At 37.6% G+C, this 20,720-nt stretch overlaps 1 protein-coding gene across 1 annotated transcript in view; it reads right to left on the bottom strand.

Annotated features, from left to right (window-relative positions):
• CAV3 (caveolin 3) overlaps window positions 1-20,720 on the bottom strand; it is a 179,406-nt gene that overhangs the window by 70,076 nt on the left and 88,610 nt on the right. The gene's annotated exons all lie outside the window — the stretch shown is intronic.

Raw genomic sequence — 20,720 nt, 5'->3', positions numbered from 1 at the left:
GTGCAGAGAGCATCCTTTGTAAGAAATTACATTCTAAAAAAATGCATTTACATTTTCACACCATTGACTTAAGAAATGGGGACTGCATTGTTGTCTGGATGTTGACCATACAGAGGCAGACATATGTTGCTTCAATTTTCTCTCAAATCCACATTTTTTGTTTCTTATATGGTGATCAAATATGAATCAGTGTAGCGGAGTTTTTACTTTGATGCGTTTGATATGTTGTGATCAATTATGTGTATATTACCCATTATTTTTAATTGACAGCTGCTGATATAAACCTCATGACACAGTTCCCTCTGAGACTATGGAAAATTTTCTGTTGCATGCAAGACAAACCTAGAGTTTACATGAATTTAAAAACAGACCGGACACTTGTATATGAGACAGAAAATATAAACCCAAGAATGATGGCTTTCATATGTCTCAGTGACCTAAGTGCCTAGACATGAACTCTGGTACGAACACAAGTCGCCGATTCCATTTTATTGTTGGCAACGACATATTTGTTCACTATACTTGGCACTATAGAAAGACTCACCCTATTCCTGCAGTGTAATGCAGGCAGTTGTTCAAGTATCTAGTATACCTATTCATATCGCATGCATTCACGTAGTCAGTGGATGGACTAATTTATTTAAATATGTCTTTGTGTGTTGCTTTACATTGTAGTGGTGTTTTATGATTATTCTGTTAGTGTTGTGTGCTCGAATTATCATTTTTTGAGATGGTCTTTTATATGTGTTTTAATGATTGCCAAGTTGTCTTTTTCCAAATAGAAGTTAAGGGGAGAAATGTACCCAGCTGATTGTCTGCAGCCTAGAGGTAGGGTCTGGGTGTAGGAAGATCCAACACATGGTAAGAGAGGAATGATGAAGCAATATCTGATTGCTTCTGTCTCAAGGAGGAGCCTGAGGATGTATCCATGCCATGACTTCCACTGGAGTCCCTCAATCATTGCATATGGAGCTAGCTTGTATGCTGGGTGTGTGGGACAGAAGAAGGAGGATGTTTTACCAAGCAGGTGGAATAACTCCTTTACAGTTCCCAGTACACACACACACACACACACACACACACACACACACACACACACACACACACACACACACACACACACACACACACACACACACACACACACACACACACACCACATGTTTGTATGAGATGGTTTGTTGAGGGAGTTAGTTGAGTTCACACACACACCCATGTTTGTATGAGATAGTTTGTTGAGGGAGTTAGTTGAGTTCACACACACACATGTTTGTATGAGATGGTTTGTTGAGGGTGTTAGTTGAGTTAGCCAGTACTGTTTAATATTCCACTTTCTGCTTCTCTTGGTGATTTTACATTATGAAGTGTTTGGGCTGTGGTCTGGTGGCAGCAAAAAGTAGCCTGATTTAATTCTGAGCTTGGGAATTGGGCCCTAAATGTAATTTCATGACTGGACAGGGGGACATACTGGTTGTTTGATCAGTTACTGTGCCTGGCTCATTTCCTGACAGCTTTCAAACATTTGACTTCCATACCTGAGATTTCTGAGAGTTTTGCTGCAGTCCTGTGCCATTCTTGCCAATTAAGTGCATTTGCCACACTAAGTTGTATTTTTTGATGATTTCTAATTGTGCTAGTGTTATTTTTGCATTACTTAATGTATCCTTGGATTTTAAATTATTTTAAATTGGCATTGTACTTAATGTCTGCTTGCTATATTTTTGCATCATTTACAGTGTCATTACACTTTAAATCAACGTACAGTGCCTTTGTAATTAATAAAGCCTGGGCATTTTACATTAATAAGGGTTTGGACTGCTCTGGTGGCAGTTGACATTAGCTTGATCTCATTCTGATCTTGAGAATCACTTCAGATGACCCTAGGTACATTTTTGTGATTGGCCAGTGGGTCATTTTGTTGTTTAGTCAGTTACTGTGCCTGTCTCATTTCCTGAGAGCTTTCAAACACTTGTCTTCCACCCCTTGGATTTCTGAGAGTTTTGTTGCAATCATATACCATCCTTGGCAGATAAATATATTAACCTGCCTAAATTACATTCTTTGAATTCTGCTTGTGCTAGTGCTGTATTTTTATATTATTTACTGTATCTTTAAATCATTTAAAGTGCTGTTGTATTTAGCAATGTCTATTTGCTGGGTTTCTCTACTCTGTGGGCACTCCCCATGCTTAGTTTAGTCGGCTAATGCTTTTTTTTTTTTTTTTGGAACTGTGTTCTAGTTGCAGTAGGGAGAAGCCTGATTGTGTTACTTCAGAGAGCCCAATGTTTAATTTCCTAATTGGCCAAGATGCCATTTTGTTTAGTCAGTTTCTTGTTTTTTATAAAGTTGTCACTTTTGCACAATGCTGTTCATCAGTCTTTGGTGGATAACACTGCCCTGTAAAGATGCAAACTTGCAGGATTTAAATTTTCCCTGTAAAACTACTAGTCAAATTCCCTAGGTCTTGGATAAACATAAAGCAGCTTCTGAGCTGAGGACTACTGCCCCATATATTTAGTTTTAATCATAGAGGTCTATACTCATACAGCACCCAAACTATCCAGCTCTAGACCCCTTATGTACAATTCCCCAGTGATCATGAAATAAAGAGCTGGAGCATTGGAAATGTATGTTCCTACTATCTCTGCAGCCAGTTTAATGGATATGGGTCTCCAGAGGCTATGTATCAATTGTCTCATATTTACTGACAGCCACTTAATTTTTAAACAATTTCACTGGAGGCAAGGCTGTCACATATAAGCATTCATAGTACCAAACAGGTTTTCAGAAACACACTACACCCACCACACATGCTTTGTACCAGGCACACAGATCCACAAATGTAGAGGCTCTTAAATGTAATCTTCCTAAACTCCAAAGGCCTCCCAAACATTAGACTCACAATAAATACTCTCAGCAACCTCAAAAGCACTCTACTAAAACAACACCCATCATGACACATACAGCCATATTTCAAGACATCTAAATCTGTAACCCCATTAGTCAAACAACCACATGACCCAATATTTTGGTCATAGGGTTTTCATTGTGAGACACACAGATGACCATTTCACCAGGCTGAGTAAGTAGAAGGGGCCATGGTTACTTTCCTGTCAGGGGTCAGGATCAGACAGATCGTACACACATTTAAATCACTGAACCGTAAGTGCCACTATGACTCAGTCATAGTCTATGTGGATGTAAATGACTTGGGACATACCTCCCTGGACTATATGAAGAGAAACATGATTGAGCTTTTGGACTGTGTATCCTATACCAGTATGAGCCTTGCATTGAGCAGCATTCTGCCTTCTGGAAGGATGATGCCACAATACAAATGGAAGATAATTGATTTTAACAATTAACTTAGTTTTTGGTGTCATTCAAAGGGGGAGGGTACAATATTTGTCAGTCTGGGAGGATGTAGTAGACTGATCATGCTTCTTAGCCAGGGATGGCCTGTCCCCTTTATGCTTTCTCCCCATACTGTATTTTTTGGACATTGCCAATCCAATAAACCTTCTGACATAGCAAAACCAACCCAGGAATATCTAATGGTCTCACTACTCAGTGCCAGGAGTCTAAATATGAAATTCCATAGCCTACAGGCTCACCTTACCCTGCCAAATAGAGACATTTATGCAGTTACTGAGACTCTGTTTAAAGCCATACAGAGCACCCAGGCAAAGCAGGGCTACAGTGCCTTCCACACATTTAGACAACCTAATGCGCAGGAAGACACAAAAGTGAAGGTGTTTCAATTTAATTCAAAAGCATGCACACCTGAAGGATGGTCAATCAGTATGATGTACTTGAGTTTTTCCTTGCCCAAGTTACCATAGGCAAAGTCTTGTATCATATCATCTTTGCAAGGTCCCCCTTCATGACCCAGGAAACCCATAACAATGCTTAAATGTACTAGGAAAACTTCTCATTCAACCCAACACCACATTTGTGGGCGAATTTAGCTACCCCGCTATAGACTACATAAATGACCACTGATATGTATGCGTTGAGATCCCTAGACTTTGTAAACACAAATACTTTGGACCCCCAGTAGGGCTGCACACCTCCTTGACCCGGTACTCACAAACATGGAAGCATACCTCTCAACTGTAAATATTTTTGCAGAATGTCCAGATTTTTGCCTAAAATCTTGGTATGTTTCTCATCAAGCTGTCATTTTCTGGTAAGTCATTGAGGGTTCAAGTCAGAAAATAATGACCAACATTTGAGTTTCAGACTTCATACCCTTTAGAAAATTCATGCTAATGCAGAATGTGTTGTTCTATCAACTTTCTAGATCAGTAAGAGCAATATTTAAAAACTGTCCCTGTTTTTGGGCCTTTGTCTCCCCATTATTTATGGCTTTGCCCAGATTTCCTAGACTAAGAGGTTGAAAAGTATGCATGGGAGAACATTGCACAATTCCTACTGCATTGTCCTCATTTGTCCGGTCAGACCATAAAGCTATCTACTTTGAAATAAAAATAAAACCTGAAACCCTAGCTAACCCTGGAACGTTTAGGAATTATTCTAAGGCAAACTTACTAGTAGTATTAAGTGACACCTTGGCAAAATTCCAAGCCTGTCAACCTCCAGAGAGCATGGCCACCTGTACAAAATTATTCAAGGAAACCCTGTATAATCATATTAACAGCTGCATAGAGACAGATGTACACACCCACAACAAGTGCAGGACTAACTAAAAAAACTGCCAACTTGGTGGAATCCAAATATCAATAGGTTGTACAACAAAAGGAAGACAACCACGGCAAATATTAGGAGATGCAATGCCTGGCAAGGTAAAAACACTCTAATTAATATAAGCAAGTAGCTATGGGTCTTATCAAATCTACCAAAGCCAATTTTCTGGTACAACTATCCTCCTAGACCAAGGACCATCATAAAGCTTGCTACAGCTATGTCCACAACCTTAAAGACAATACATAACAATGTACTGAATTACATGTAATAGAGTAATTTATACTGAGCTGGAAGATACAGCAAATCTACTTGTCTCTAAATTTAATGCCAATTTCCCCCCTCCCCTTAGAAGTCTCTCAGGAAATACCCACAACCAGAACTCCCCTAAACAGGTTCTCAAGGCACTTTTCAAAGCCAAGAAGATTGTGCCAGTTGGCCTAATAATATAATTGGACGCCTCCTTAACAGCATGAAATATGAACTACTGCACCCACTAGAATCACTGTTTAATCACAGCCTCCAAATAGGCTTCATGCCAAACAAATAATGGACTGCAATGGTTATCCCACTACACAACGAAGAGCCATCCATTGACACAATGAATTATTAGTCCATTTGCCTGAGTAGTCCAAAATGTAAAGCCATGGAAAGAATAATCATGCATACATTAAAAGATGACATAGGAAATCAGCAGACATTAGATCATACTCAGTTTGGTTTTCTCAAGGGCAGGCCATACCTACTTAAGCTACTGGACTTCTTTGAGAAGATCACCAAAGCAATGTACAAGGGCAAGATGGCGCGCACTGCCTACTTCTACCTGGCCAAAGCATTTGACACAATACCTGACTCAGGAATTGTAAACAAGCTCAATGAATTAGGTATTGACCCGTAAGTCACTCAATGGGTAGACAAACTGGCTCACAAACAGGACCCAAGAAGTTAAGATAGGGGAATCCACCTCCTCAAAGAGGATGGTCATCAGCAAGATGCCTCATGGTTCAGTACTGGAGCCACTCCTGTTTGATATCTACTTCTCTGAAGTCAAGGCTAACATTAAAGCCTCTGACTGACCATGATCACAGATGATTGCAAATTAAGTACAGTAATTGAATCACCCCAAAACACAAATACCCTCCAGGAAGCCCTGACATGGACTAATAACTGGCTCCAGAGTCTTCACCTTAAATTCAATGACAACAAGGATATGAATATCTTTCAGTAAGACCGCTGCCACTGCAAATTGCTACATTGTTAATACACCTCAAAGAGTAGACCCAGTAGTCAAAGATTTGGGAATGCATCTAAACAACAACTTGGCCTTTCCCCACCATATGTCTACACAGTATTGAAAGCATTCTATGCTGTACAACTTACAAGCAAAGGTATGACATTCAGGTACAAAGATGTCATCATTCCATTGTACTCTGCCCTCATAGGACCAGTCATTGAATATGATGCCCCATTTGGCATGTACTTGACCAGACATATACAACAACTGGAGCATCCACAGAGGTTCCTCACAAAAAGAATACTTGATTTAGAAAACAGGTCCCATGCAGACCACCACAAAGCCTTGTCATTGTGCTCAGTCTCGTACAGGCTGCTGAGAGGTGACCTATGCCTGGCCTATAAACCATCCTCTGATCCAGACTTAATGGACTCATTGTATATCCACAAAACAAACAGCATCATATCTCAGAGGCTAACCATTCTCTGGAACAGGCTTCCCATCCATATGAAGCAAAGTTCCACTTATGAAAGCACACTATGCCCAATGAGAGCACCACATGCTTTCATAAGTGGAATACCTAGATCCAAATGGAGAGATGATGAAGTCAGCAAGAAAAATAGAGTGCTATTGCTGGAACTGAAGTCATCCTCAAGTCTTGGTGAGTTTCATGTGGTGGACCCTGTTTTCACAAAATCTCACCAAGACGGCACTGGTATGTAGACTGGATTTTATATAGCATATATTATGTAGAGAGGTAAGTTAGAAAATAAAAAGAATGGTGGGTAGACAAGTTCCAGCATAACAAAGGGACCAATCCTTGTATATGCACTGGTGTCAGGACTGGACAAAATAGCAGAGTAAAATTATCAAGACATGGAAACATTCCTAAAATGAGGTTACACCAGGCTCAGGATGAGGATGGATCCCCTGTTGTAGAAAGAGTAAGCAGTCCACAAAAATCACAAAAACTGACAGGCCAACAAAAGAGCCATAGAGATGATGGACTGGATAAGGAAGACATGATATAGCATGACCATTATGCAAGAACCCAGCATTTCCAGAGAGAAGATATTCAAAAAGATTGAGAGAAATTAGAGGAAAGAAAAATACCTGCAGAAAAACAGTAAAAAGGTTCAAATAAACATTTATATACATTAGTACAGCATATCCATAAAAAGCATTACACAGACAAAGAAACGTTGAGCTGTCTGGAAAAAGAAGCAACAGAGAAAGTGCAAAAATATAAAGAATAAAACCCAGAGATTTTTGCAAGGTATAAAAAACAAATATTGTCATGGGAAAGAAAGAGAGATCTGATATGGTGCAATTTATTTTATTTACTTATTTATCTTAGATTTGTTTACCATGTTTGTCCAACTGAGCTGACAGCCCTTTTTCAGTGGAAGCCCTGGGAGAAAAGCTCCACACAATTACAATAAAATTTCCATGAACATGGCATTATAAACAAAACATTAACATTTACAAGTTGCTACAGTAAAGGCATAAAAATGAAATACAGAGTTTAAGTTGATCTTTAACTTAAGATATGTACAGAAACAGCATGCTGAGTTTGTAAGTATAGCCAATGTAGGTACAGTTAGTGAGGATCACACATGCAGCATGATAGTAGAAATATTTTTAAGACTGAACAAGTTATTATCTAGATAAGATGACTAAGAGAGGATCATACATGTAGTATATAATTAGAAATATTTTTAGGATTGAGCAATGGGTTATTAACTAGATAAGATGAACTGAGAGAGCTGACACAATCCGGAAATAAAACCAAAGAGGGCAGACAGTAAGCTACGTAGAAGAGGAGACAGTTTATGCCATGTCCAGCAACTTTTTTAGGTAGTCTTTGGTGACAGATTTAAATTCTTTATGTTGTTTTTGTGTTTTAATTTCCATTGGGAGTTTGTTCTAAGAATTAGTAGGGTACTAGCTGTAGAGGTTTTGACCAATTTTGCTCTTAGGTTTATAGATTTGTAGTAAGTCTTGGTCTGACTTAAAAAACAAGGAGAAACTTGGCTAACAAATAACCCGCAAACACTTTTTCTTAGTGCTTTCGTTCCCTTTAATGTTTCAACAAGAACGTCATCAGAGAAATAACTAATACTATTAGTTACTAGTCTTTCATGCTCTAAAGTGCATGCATTTAATTTGGTTAAGCACTATTACTTGTTAGCAATTGATTTGTAACGAAAAAACATAAAAAAACTCATCTTCAAATCCTTTGTCTTAGTAAAAAACACTTGATATTAATTGATTCATTTAAACCAGTCAGTTTATCGGCATAAAGCCTGATCTGTCAGAGTGTCTCATTACACTTTAGTAGTGTCTTAATGTCACCACTGAAATCCTCGACAGAAACAGAATCTAATACAAAAAAAGAAAATTTCTTGAAATCTTTACATCTAACAGTGTGTTTAGCAAAGCATTACAAAAATCGTTCTTGATGGCTAACAAGTGTTCATAGAGTCTTCTTTTTAAATGCCATAGTATTATGATTTGGAGGCAATGCCCACCTTTATATTGTTTGCATTGGATGTCTTTATCACATGATTATTTGAATATCTTTTTAAGGTGTGTGTGTGTGTGTTTTACAAACCCTTCTGATGACGTTCTTGTTGAAAGATTAAAGAGAATGAAAGCTCTAAGAAAAAGTGTTTGTAAGTTCTTTTTTATCTATAGTTTTGCCTTGTTTTTTACTTTTCCAGTTGTTTAGTAAGTTTTGCTGGTATCTACATCTTGGTCTGGGCTAAGGAAAGTCCTAGAAGGAGTATAGAAGGAGATTAGAGAAGACAAACTGAGACAGAAAAATAGCTAGTACATGATAGCTTGGATAAGCTGAAGCTGAGAGAGGAGTAGCTGGTGTGGGAATTCTAGCAAGTTTAAGTGTTTTAAAGAGAGGAAGTGATGTGATCTATAGCTTTGATTTGCAGCAAATCTGGCCACTTTGTTATAGGTTGAGTTAAGCTTAGTTAGGAGAGAGGTTTGGAGGTTGGTGAGGATTGAGAGCTATATAATAGACTTGGTAGGAGATAAGCATGACAGAGGGAGATTTTAGCTTTGTTAGATAGGAACTTTTTTATTTTGTATAATAGGCTGAGCCTTTGATGGGGTTTCTTAATACAACTGTTAACATGCAAATCAAACTTCAGCTGGTCATCTATCTTGACCCTTAAGAGTTTTGGGCTGGGTTCAGCTATGATAGAAGTTTTATTCAGAGAATGGCTAGCAAAAGTAGATTTAAGGTGGTTTAGTTTTTTTGAGAAGAAAAAGTAAAAGTTTTTTTTTTTTTAGGATTCAGAATTAGCTGGTTGTTAGAGAGCCAGATTTCAATAGAGTTGAAGGATTCACGAGTAACTGAATTTAAGTCAGGAGGGTGTCTGCAATTGTGATGACTGTAGAGTCATCAGCATATTGGACAAGGGATGACTGAGGGAAGGAGGTACAGAATAGGTTTGTAAAGATATTGAAGAGTAGTGGACTACGAATAGATCCTTGAGGAACAGCCATTTTGATAGGGAGAGGAGGGGGGAGAGCAGACAGCCATTTTACTGATTTTAGTAGAGCTGTGATATAGCTAGCAAACCAGGTAATGGTAGAGATGAAGTTAAGGTTAGTGAGTTTGTCCAGAAGAAAAGAGTGAGAGACTGTATCAAATGCTTTACAGGGATCAAGGAATAAGCATGATACTAGTTTGTTATCTCTGGCCAATGAAATAGTGTTCGTAAAGGATAAGAGAGCTGTAGTCATGCTATATTTTGGATGAAAGCCATGTTGTGTGGGAGTGAGCAGATTTTCTTGAGGTAAGTGTTCCATGACTTGCTTATGCATGCATTTTTCCAATATTTTTGAGAGAGGTGACAGGGTGGCAATGGGTCTGAAATTGGAGATTTCTATGGAGTTACCACCTTTGTGTATAGGAAGAGTATAAAAGTCTTTTCAGACAGAGGGAATCTTTGATTCAGAGATAAAACGGTTTATCAGTACAGAGCTGCTATCTGAAGAAAGAAGGGAGGTATATTATCAGTAGAAATAGAACAGGGTTTTAGTTTACAAAGTAGAGATTTAATGTAGCTAGTAGAAATTAGTTTAAGGGAAAATATGTTACTAGAATTCTGTCTAGAGGAGGGGTCAGGTGGATTTGTGGTGTTAGAATTAAAGGGGACAGAATTTCTTAACTTACTAATGGATTTAACGAAGTAGGAACTGAAGATAGAAGTAATTTCTAGGGGTGTATTTGTTAGGCATGGATTAGGAGATGAGGGGTTCCCAGGATGTAGTATTTGATTTATTGAGTGCAGGAATTTCTTGGGATTTGACCTATGTGAGAAAGGTGGGTTATTAAAGAAATCTTTTTTTATCTTTGTTGATATGTTTTTAGTAAGGTTTCTGAGTTCTTTATATTTTTGTAAGTGAGTGGGGAGCTTAGATTTTATCCAAGTTTTCCACATTCTGTTTCTGGTTTTCATCAAGGTGTGGGTAGCTTTAGTTAACCAGGGGGATATGGTAGCTTTGACACATACTATGTTTAAGGGTGCCGGTGAGATAAGAATATTTAGGAAGGTGGAGTTGAATGAGTGTACTGCTTCGTCTAGAGGGAGATGGTTCAGAAAAGACCAGATTATTTTGGAGAGGAGGGTATTAAAAGTTTCTGGGTGGAAGTTTGATAGTTTGCGACAATTGATGTATCTATGTGGTCTAGAGAAATGTGGAGAAAATCGTTTATTGGGGAGTGGTCACTTAGGCAGGAAGATAAAGTTTCATGGTTGTGATATTTATGTGGGTCTGAGACTAATATCCAGTTAATAAGTGATCCAGAGTTGTGCAATTTATTAGTGTGGGTGGCTATAGAGATAAGTTGAATAAAGCCATGCAAGTTAATACATAAAGTGGAGTTAGATGAGGAGAGGGATAGCCAATTTTTATTGACGTCCCCTAGGAGGATGACTTCATTATGAATGTGTTGTGTAAGCCAGGAGAGAATATGTTCCAGTATGGGGAATATTGTCAACAGGAGGCATATAAATGGCTGCTACAGTAATTGTAATATGATTATTAAGTTTAAGGTTGGCGATCAGAAGTTCAGACAGTAGAAAGGGTGGGATTCTTTTTTCTAGAGATGAGAGTGTAAGATGGTTAGAGTAGACAATGGCTACTACTATACCTTTTTTATTTTGATGATCTAGTCGAAGTATGTTATACCCAGGAGGGAGAAATTCATTACCAAAGTTGATAGGTTTTAGCCATGTTTCACTGAGGGTAATAATATCTGAATAGTGAGTAGACATCCTGGCATGGAATACACTAACATTGCTTAGCACACTTCTAATATTCATTGAATAAAAAGATTTGAGTTTTTCTGGGAGAGTTTGGTGTCCAGTGTCAGGGTCAGTTGAATTTTTGACAGGGGAGAGAGAGTTTGAACCTGGATTTGGATGCATATCACCTGATAGTAATAGTGTTTTTAGGAGGATGTTATCATTATAGAGAGCAAAGTAGTAATGGAAGTACTTTATTTTGCTTTTTGGAGAATTTATGAGTGAAGGAAGAATTTTAATTTTGGGAAGGAGAGCATTTGTAAGAAAGATGGAAGGGGAGATTTCGAATAAGTCAAGTGTTTGTGGAAAGGCATTTAGGTGAGTGTTGAAGATGGATTTACTGGTGTTAGCTGAATATTATAGGAGGTGAGAAGGTAAAGTAGAAGTAAAGGAGGGATGTCGAGTAAAATTAAAAGCATGTTGATTGGAGGCTATAAGGTAGGTCAGTAGTAGTAAGCAAGAGAGACAGAAGTAAAGTGTTTTTAGAGAATAGTATTAGTAGAAACAAAATAAATTGGAGAAGAAGGAATGGCTCAAGTAGGAGATGGAATAGGTTATTTAGTCAGTGATTACAGACCTGGTGATTATCTAGGTGGGGGTGTACCTAGTTGGGTTTGACCAAAGAACAGGACGGGGAGGGGTAAGATGGCAGGGGAAGATGAGAGATTAGGTATAAATGAAGTGTCATGGGGGTGGGTGGGAATGGGGTTAGGGTAGGGGAGCGGATTGAGCCCGAGCATAGTGAAGGGCAAATGGAGTGGGCTGGCCCTAGTTCCTTATGTATCTCTTGAAGAAAAAAAACTGTTAGAAAGATAAGATAAAGGAAAATGTAAATAGTAGAAATAGTAGTGAGGATTGTATGACGGAGCTGCTAGAGCTATGTGCAGAGTTAAAAGTAGCATTAAAGTAACAGGAAAGAAATTATGAGAGCTAGAGAGTATCAGAAAGGATCAGGGATAGGGGTACTGAAAAAGACAATAGTAAGAGAAAGGAAAGGAGGATGAAGAGATGAGTAAGTATTCATGTAGAATAGCAATGGAAACGTATGCGGTCTGGGTCCACTAGTGAGCTATAATAAGTTTCTATAGGGGTAATTGAGAAGTAGGAAAGGAAGTATGAAGTTAGAGAACAAAATAGCTAGGAGGGAAATATGGGTTGAAAGTATATGAGAAAATGAGAGATGATGTATGTAGGAGCTATGAAACCAGAGACCAAGGTTAAAATACACGAATAAAGAGACAGTGAGTTACACATAGAAGTCAAGGATCCAAGGTAGTAGGTCCAGACTTCCACCGGGGAGGGATAGATTTTTCCTAGGGTCAGATTTGTGTTGAAACTTGCTGGCGGGACCGTGAAGAAAGCGGATTCAGTTTTGCGATATTATTCCTAATGGGGCAAAATAATATGTGATAAGCTAAAGGTTCTATTTCAAGAATCTTGTCTGCACACCAACATAGAAAAATAGGCTGAGAATTATAGCTGTGTGAGAAAGAGAGAGGAAGTCAGAACTTATGAGGAAAGCAATGTTCCATCAGGCAACTGTGATTACTACATTCTAAGCAGAAACTAGTCATAGCTTACAGTTAAATACTGTCCATATAGTAGACTTACAGATAGTTACTTGAACAGATGATAACACAATGTAATAGTATGGCAGTTTAAAGCTAGGGGGCAGCACCAGTGTATAAGCCGACTTTGGTCCTAAGGTAGTGAAATTGGCTAGGTTGGACTGAAACAGTAAAGCGATACTTTTGCCGAGGTTAAATAAATCAAGCAGAGACGCCTCTGCCAATTTAAAAGGGATATTTCACTATAATTTAGATCGAAATAGGGGCAGAGGATTTAGAGAAAATAATTAACTATATGCATAGTGTACAGGCACATAATGTTGTTAAATACCACCATCTGGTGGTCAAATATGTTAATAGCCAAGGACAAATATGTTCTTATTAAAGCAAATGGAAAAGTTTTAAACCCTAAGATTTCCTTCTGAAATTCCGTTCCAAAGCTAATAGAGAATGCAGGAATAGACGTAATGTAAGGTATTTGAACCTACTTATGAGTTATATCCAATTGTTAAAGCCAGTTGTTGTAATGCTAATAGCCAGGTACCAATACGTTCGTATTATAGGAAATGGGAACGTTTTAAATGTTGAGTCCCTGCCGAAGTTTCGTTCCCAATGTTAACAGAAAAAGCAATATTAAAAGTAGTACTGTGAGGTATTTTAGCCTTCTTATGAGTTTCAAAACTATTTGTGTTAGCCAATTTCATGTTAATATTATCACAGCAAGTGAAAGTGTTAAACAATAGAGACAGACGAGATTGCTTTATACCTCAGTTGTGTCCACCGAGAAAACTGGCTACCTTGATCTCATTTAATTTGTTAAGAGTAGACTGTACTCTTAACAAATGAAATGAGATCAAGGTAGCCAGTTTTCTCGGTGGACACGGCTGAGGTATAAAGCAACCTTCAACACTAACTATAACAAATTCAGAGAAACATTACATACGATAATAGCGTGTGGATCAATAGCCATTATAACAGACAGGATTACAATTATGCAATCAGTGACCAAATACCAGTTACCTACCTAGGCTGTATCCCTTATTAACTAAGCAGCCCAGGGGTACAGCAGTAACAACAATAACAGCAAGTTGCTAAATGTTAGTACAAAAACAGTCAGTGCTTTTTGAAGAATAATATTTATGCAAAGGAAAAAGCCAAACTCCATCCACTGTATATTACATTATATCAAAAATAGCCAAACTAATCAATACAAATAAAGCAGCTCCAAATATATTTTTAAAGAAATGCATGCATGCAAAGGCACTCAGATATGAAAATTTTCAGTATACAAAAAATACAAACACAAATGGGAATGTAAAACAGAAGATTAGAAAGGTAGAAATTAAACAAATAGAAACTGAAGTTATGGAAAATGTGTGAAGTGAAGGATTTAGTGTAGAAATTATAACATATGTTATGTCACAGCATGATGGAACAATCAATCCCCAAACTAAAGAGAAACAGGTGGATCAGGAGACATCTGAGGCAAAATATGGATATTGGAAAGAAAAGATTTGTTTTGGTGCGATATTTATGCAAAGGAGAAAGCAAAGCTAATCAGTAAAATAAAAAAGCAGGACAAAAGATGTTTGAAGAGAAATACAGCCAAATGCACCCACATATGGAAAATTTCACACACAGAAAAAATAAATAAATAAAAGGGGACAGAAGAAAAGAGGATTAGTAATGGAGACGCTAAAGAAGTATAAACTGAAGTTAGGGATTACCTGCAAAGTGAAGGATTTAAAGTAGAAAATCCAACTCAAGTAAAATCACAGTGTGATTGACAATGAGTTCCAAAATTAAGTAGAAACAGGTGGAATGGGAAGCATCTGATCACTTGCCACATGATGATGTTCTGGTGCCCTCAGAAGGAAATAAGTAAAAACGTTCATTTGAAGTTGCACAGCAAGGGAAAGAGCAGGAAGCAATGGCAACTCTAACCACGGCAATGCTGTGGTGTGATGGGCCATTGAGTTCCCATACGAAGGACTAATGGATGACACTGGATACAGCTGAAGAGGGAATGTCAAAACAAGACATTCTGGAACTTTCTCCAGAATGTCTGCAGGAAACAAGAAAGCAAAGAATGTGCCCTCACTTTAGAAGAAAATGATTAAAGGGAAAGTTACTTAATTTAATAGAGATAGATAGACATATTAAGATTGAAGGGGCGGCCGCGGTAGTGCAGTGGTTAGCATTGCCATCTCACAGCAAGAGGCTCTCCAGTTCGATCCTTGGCTGGAGTGCCTCCTGTGCGGAGTCTGCATGTCCTCCCTGTGATTGCGTGGGATTCCTCTGGGTGCTTTGGTTTCCTCCCACATCCCAAAGACATCCTGTAGGTGGATTGGATACCCTAAATTGGCCCTAGGCATGAGTGGGTGCATGTGTGTGCCTTCTATGGAATGTTGGATGCCGGGCTGGCAACTAGACACTGTAAAACTTCACTGCCAATCATGATCGGACACATGATCTGCTGTGGTGAACCCTAACCAGGAAAAGCCGAAAGAAGAAGAAGAAGATTGTAGAAAATAAGTAAGACCCAAAATGTTAGAAGGCTGATAAAACAAATGAACACAGTAATCAAGACTATTAACAAAAATGTGTGTGGTATAACAGAAGTAAATAGGCTATATTACTGTACAGCTAAATTAATAACAGATAGTATTACACAAAATACAGGGCGATAAGGGAAAGAAAGGGAAGAAATCAAATGTCACCATGGAAACATTAAATAGAGAAACTATAATCCAATTGAGACAAGAAGTGTCACTGTTAGAAGGATATAGAAAAGGGAGCAGATCAACAAAAATACTTAGAAAGATAGATGTGATAAAAGCAATGCACAATATCAGAAGAGACCAAGATTTATCATACACTATTGCAAATAATTAAATTTAAATTAAAGTAAGTAATGGCCAGAGAAATTGACACAAAATTAAGGAAAGCTTCTAAATGGAAAACCGCAGGACCAGACAAAGTACCTAACTTCTGGCTAAATGTATTAACACCTTTACACAAAATTTTAGCCTCTAGTAAGAATCACTTTTATGTAAACCCCAAACAGACACCAACCTGGTTAAAAAACAGGAAAAACGATACTACTCCTTAAGAGTGAACCTTTAAAGCCTCCTAAAAACTATAGACCAATAACTTGCCTTTTGATGATGTACAGACTATATACTCGAATTTATGCAGACAGTTTATAGTGATTGAGGAGAAAAGTAAATCATGTCAACAGAACAAAGGGTAACAAAAGAAAGTCATATGGAACAAAAGATCATTTGCTGCTAAATAAAGCCATAGTGGAGAAGTGTAAAAAGGGGAGTAATCTAAGTATGGCATGGACTGATTACAAAAAAAAAATTTGACCGCAACCCACATTCATGGATAACTTATTGCCTATATACTGTATGTCTAAGATACACCCTACATTGATCAATTACATTACAGTGACTATGAAACAGTCTCAAACCACTTTGCAATTAAGCCATGACAAAGGGCAAATTATTATCCTAGGGATAAAAATTCAAAGGGAAGGAGGATATTTCAGGGAGATTCTTTGTCACCATATTGATTTGTTTTGCCCTTATCTCATTAAGCTGCTTACCTAACAGATTAAGTCTTGATTACAATTTAGCTCTCAGGAAACAAACTTGTGTTAAACATTTTTCATCTACTTTTTGCGGATGACTTAGAACTGTATAGTTCATCAGTTACGGAGTTGAAAGCACAACTGTAAAAGGTTAAATCTTTCTCAGATGATATAAGAATGGCTTTAAGTCTTGATAAATGTGTAAAAGCAATGTTTAAAGCTGGAAAGTCGCATTACCAAAAAATATCACTCTAGGACTGGAATGTGATATAAAATAACTTGAGCGGGAGGGAATGTATAAATATTTGGGAACTGATGAAGGATCATCAGTAAAACATGAACAAATGCAAATAAAACTAGGTAAGGAATACCTTAGGAAATTAAAACTAATATTGAAAACTGCCTCGACATCAAGGAATAAAGTCCAAGCTATAAACCAATTTACTCTACCTGTTTATAGTTTTGGTGTTATCGAATGGTATTGGATCAGTTGGGTATAAAAATTAGAAAAATGTTTCACGTTTATCAAAAGGCATGTAAAAATCAATGTACGCCACGATTATAAATTCCATGTTCTGAAGGATGTATGTGCCTTCTCAAAACTGATTGCATGTAGAGATCTGCAGTTGAGGGACTACGTACATATCTGTTGAGCTCATCAAAGCCAAACAAAGTGAAAATTTTACATCATAAGGGGAGGAATTTTAGCAGAAGTATTCAGGTGACAAGGTAGAATGGAAATCAAACAAGAAGTAGACAAAAATCAGATAGCAACTGAATGTGCCAAAAACCAAAAGAAAGAGTATAAGGAGAAAGATCAGAAGCGAAGGAGAGAAATGTGGGAAAGCCATATTGTGGCAAGTACAGAGATCTTCTGGAACAGCCTCGTGTTGGTAAGGATTTGATGCAGGAATGGTTAAGGAAAGGTGAGTTAAAACCAAAGGACAAAGAGGTTAATAATGGCAGTCCAAGATAGTGGAGTATATGCACATTGGTTTACAAAATCCATTGAACATGTGTGAGAAACATATAAATGTTAGGTTTTGAAAAAAGAAGAATTGGAAACAGTTGCACACCTTGTTAATGGATGTGATATATATATAGGCAGAGGACCTGTACACTGAAAGGCACAATAATGTGGCAAGACTGTTGCAGTGGGAACTGTGCAAAAACACAATATAGTAGTAACTGAGAAGCATTGCAAACATGCACCACACAGCATTGTAGAGAATGCTGATGTGTAGATTACATGGGATCGCCCATTACCAACAATTAAAAAAAAAACAGATACAAGAAAACAGGATATAGCAGTCCATGAAAAAAGGACAGAAGCAGCAATGATCGTTGAAACTGCTATACCTAGTGATTATAGTGTCTCATGTACAGAGCAAGATAAAGTCATAAAATGTCAATATTTCCTGGCAGAAACAAGAGCAATGTGGGAGATCGTGAGACAGTTTCAACAGTAGTATGAGCAATGGTTCTCATAAAAAAAGAATTTGTAGTCTAATTTAAATATGCTACCAATACATGTAACTCCTTATGAACTGCAGAAAGAGTCAGTTCTGGGCACATTGTGGGTCCTGCAAAGAGCACTTCTGGCTGACATCAAGGAATGAAACTTTAATCGTACCCTGACTTAGGAATGAGGCCCATTCCAGTTATGGTATTAGAAACCCAAAAGACTTGGACAAATTAAACCAGAAGGAGCTGATCCATCTGATGAAAGGTTACACTGGGTGCATGTTTAATTCAATGACACAATACAGAATGGAGCAATGGGCATAAGTAGGAAATGGAGGTTAGCAGCTCCTAGAGATAAAGGATGAAAGAAAACGTTACATATAAGAGAACATAAGAACTTGCATGGCTGTTTTTTTTTTTTTTTTGCCTTTTACCCCTGTGGTCTAAATTAACACTGTTGTGCCTTTCGGCTTTTCCCGGTTAGGGGTCGCCACAGCGGAACTCCGGTCCGCTAATGATTGGTAGTTGATTTTAACGTGCCGAGTTACCAGCCCTGATGCACAACCTTCAATGAAGGTACGCCCATTCACACATGTCACCACGCAGAAGACGCTGTAGCTGAGAATCGAACTGGACAACATCTTACTGTGAGGCGACAACGCTACTGCAGCATCACCACCTGTGAATCAAAAATAAGCAACAGGCAAGGCTATCAATATATAAATACAATACTTAGCTAATTTTCTGCTTTTGGACAGCTACATATTGCTTCTTTATGAAGGAGAGTCTCAAAGGGCAGATTTAAGCCTATTAAAATTTACCTTTGCTTTGATGCTAACTGAAACTAAATTCTAAGATATAGAACTAAAGCTTGATGTTTTATACTCCCAGTTGAGTTTTCTATTATGCAGTACCCTAGAACTCACACTGTTAGTTGGGATGTAACAGACTGTGTTAAATCTGTGTATGACATGGTTGATATTCCAGTATATCTATCAGATCTTTTGATGATGATCTAAATGCAGGAACAAATTGCAGGTACTCTGTTATCTACAGTATTCCTAGTAGTGCAAGACTCCATGGACTTTATCATCCTAGTTCTGACACACCTGAATCAATAGGTTTTGGGTGGCTTTAAGATTTGAGTAAATGAGTGTTTTCAACTTTCCAGGGAGTTCCTTCAGGTTGCAGACAGAGCAGACTTTGTTCAGATTATTTTTTGCTGCGTTTCATAGAAAGTCACTCTGAACTTGATTTTCCAAAGGTTGGGTGGGGGCTGTTATCTTGAACGTGGAGGCATGGCCAGTTAATTAGTTCATTTATGTTTTGATGCATTTTAATCTGGGGATTCTCCCAGTTCAGGCACCCAGTTTAGAAGAGGTAAAGTTTTAAGATGCATGTAATGCTTCAGATAATAATTGATTTCCTTATTCAACTATTTCTCTCAGGAATGCGGCGAGATGAGTCTGAGCAGTTAATGTGGGTTATGATAAAGCTTTTAGTGTGATCCTGATCTGCTTTCTCCAGTACCTTCACGAATTTAGAAGATGGATGAAGGCTAGAATATGCACAAAGGAAACTGGGCATTTCAGGATACAGACTTAAGCAAGATGATTTAGTCTACCATTCAGAAAATTCATTTATGAAGGCAACATTTGCATCCAATGACATTTTCTGCAGCTTCTAATCAACCAGCTGTGCTTTTCCATACTGTAAAGCTGTCCTGAACCTGTTTAGTGACCTGGAAGACATTTTCGTCTTACAATTGTCTCTGGTGTATTTTTTCTACTCTGAATGCCCTCTGTAGCTGACTTTACCACAAGGCTCTATTTTGGCCCCTTTACTTTTCACACTGTACATGCTTCCATTAGGTAATGTCACAAAATGAGAGGTTTGAGTTAACATTGCTATACCAGTGAAATGAAGCATTGCCTACCCTTTCCTCGACAACTCCTGCTTGAGACTGGTACATATTTCACTAAACTGTAAAATACCAAGAGTTTGATATCAAAGTTGGAAAACACTGAGGCTAAGAATTCTAATTACTAAAATCACCCATTTACAATATTCCTATCAAGAATGGCATAGCTAGGTATATATAATGCATGCCATAGTTTACACTTAAATATTTATTTTTTGTGAAGAAGTGTGATAGAATGCTACCTAGAATTTAAATTACTAAAGGGTCTGGCATATTTTTACCTTGCTTTGTGGTTACATAATTTGTTAAATGGATTTTACTTTTCAGAACCCTGTCTGTATTTTTTTTAATTTCAGTACTGAAAAGATATACCCTAGGATTCAATAACGCCCACACTAAGTGTACACTGTTCTGAGCGAACAGATAACACAGTCATAACTCACACCTTCTTCCTCCTAATTTAGTTTTCCTACTGATTTTAAATATCGACAGGGATTCATAAAGGTCACCACAAAGTGTAGACTACATGTACACTTAGTGTAATCTTTATGAGTGACTAGAAAGTGCAAACATATGATAAGAATTTTCTTGAATACATATTGTATACACTTAGCGTAGGCTTTATTGAATCTAGCCCACACTCTTCATTAAAGTGCACTGTTAGGCTGGTTGGGGAAGTGTATTCTAGAAGTTGGTGAGCAGTTTCAAAATCCTGTATACCCTGTTGCAAAGAAAAATGGGGTACCTTATTTATACTGGTTGCTTTTAAGGTATTATTATTATTGTTATTATTATTATTATTATTATTATTGTTATTATTATTATTATTGTTGTTGTTATTATCATTGTTATTATTATTATTGTTATTATTATTATTATTGTTATTATTATTATTATTATT

This window comes from Protopterus annectens, chromosome 8.part0, assembly GCF_019279795.1.
Source record: "Protopterus annectens isolate FY-2018-M chromosome 8.part0, PAN1.0, whole genome shotgun sequence".
In the NCBI taxonomy this organism is placed as follows: Eukaryota; Metazoa; Chordata; order Ceratodontiformes; family Protopteridae; genus Protopterus; species Protopterus annectens.
Note: the sequence above shows the minus strand (reverse complement) of the source record. Positions and strands in the feature narration are given on the sequence as shown.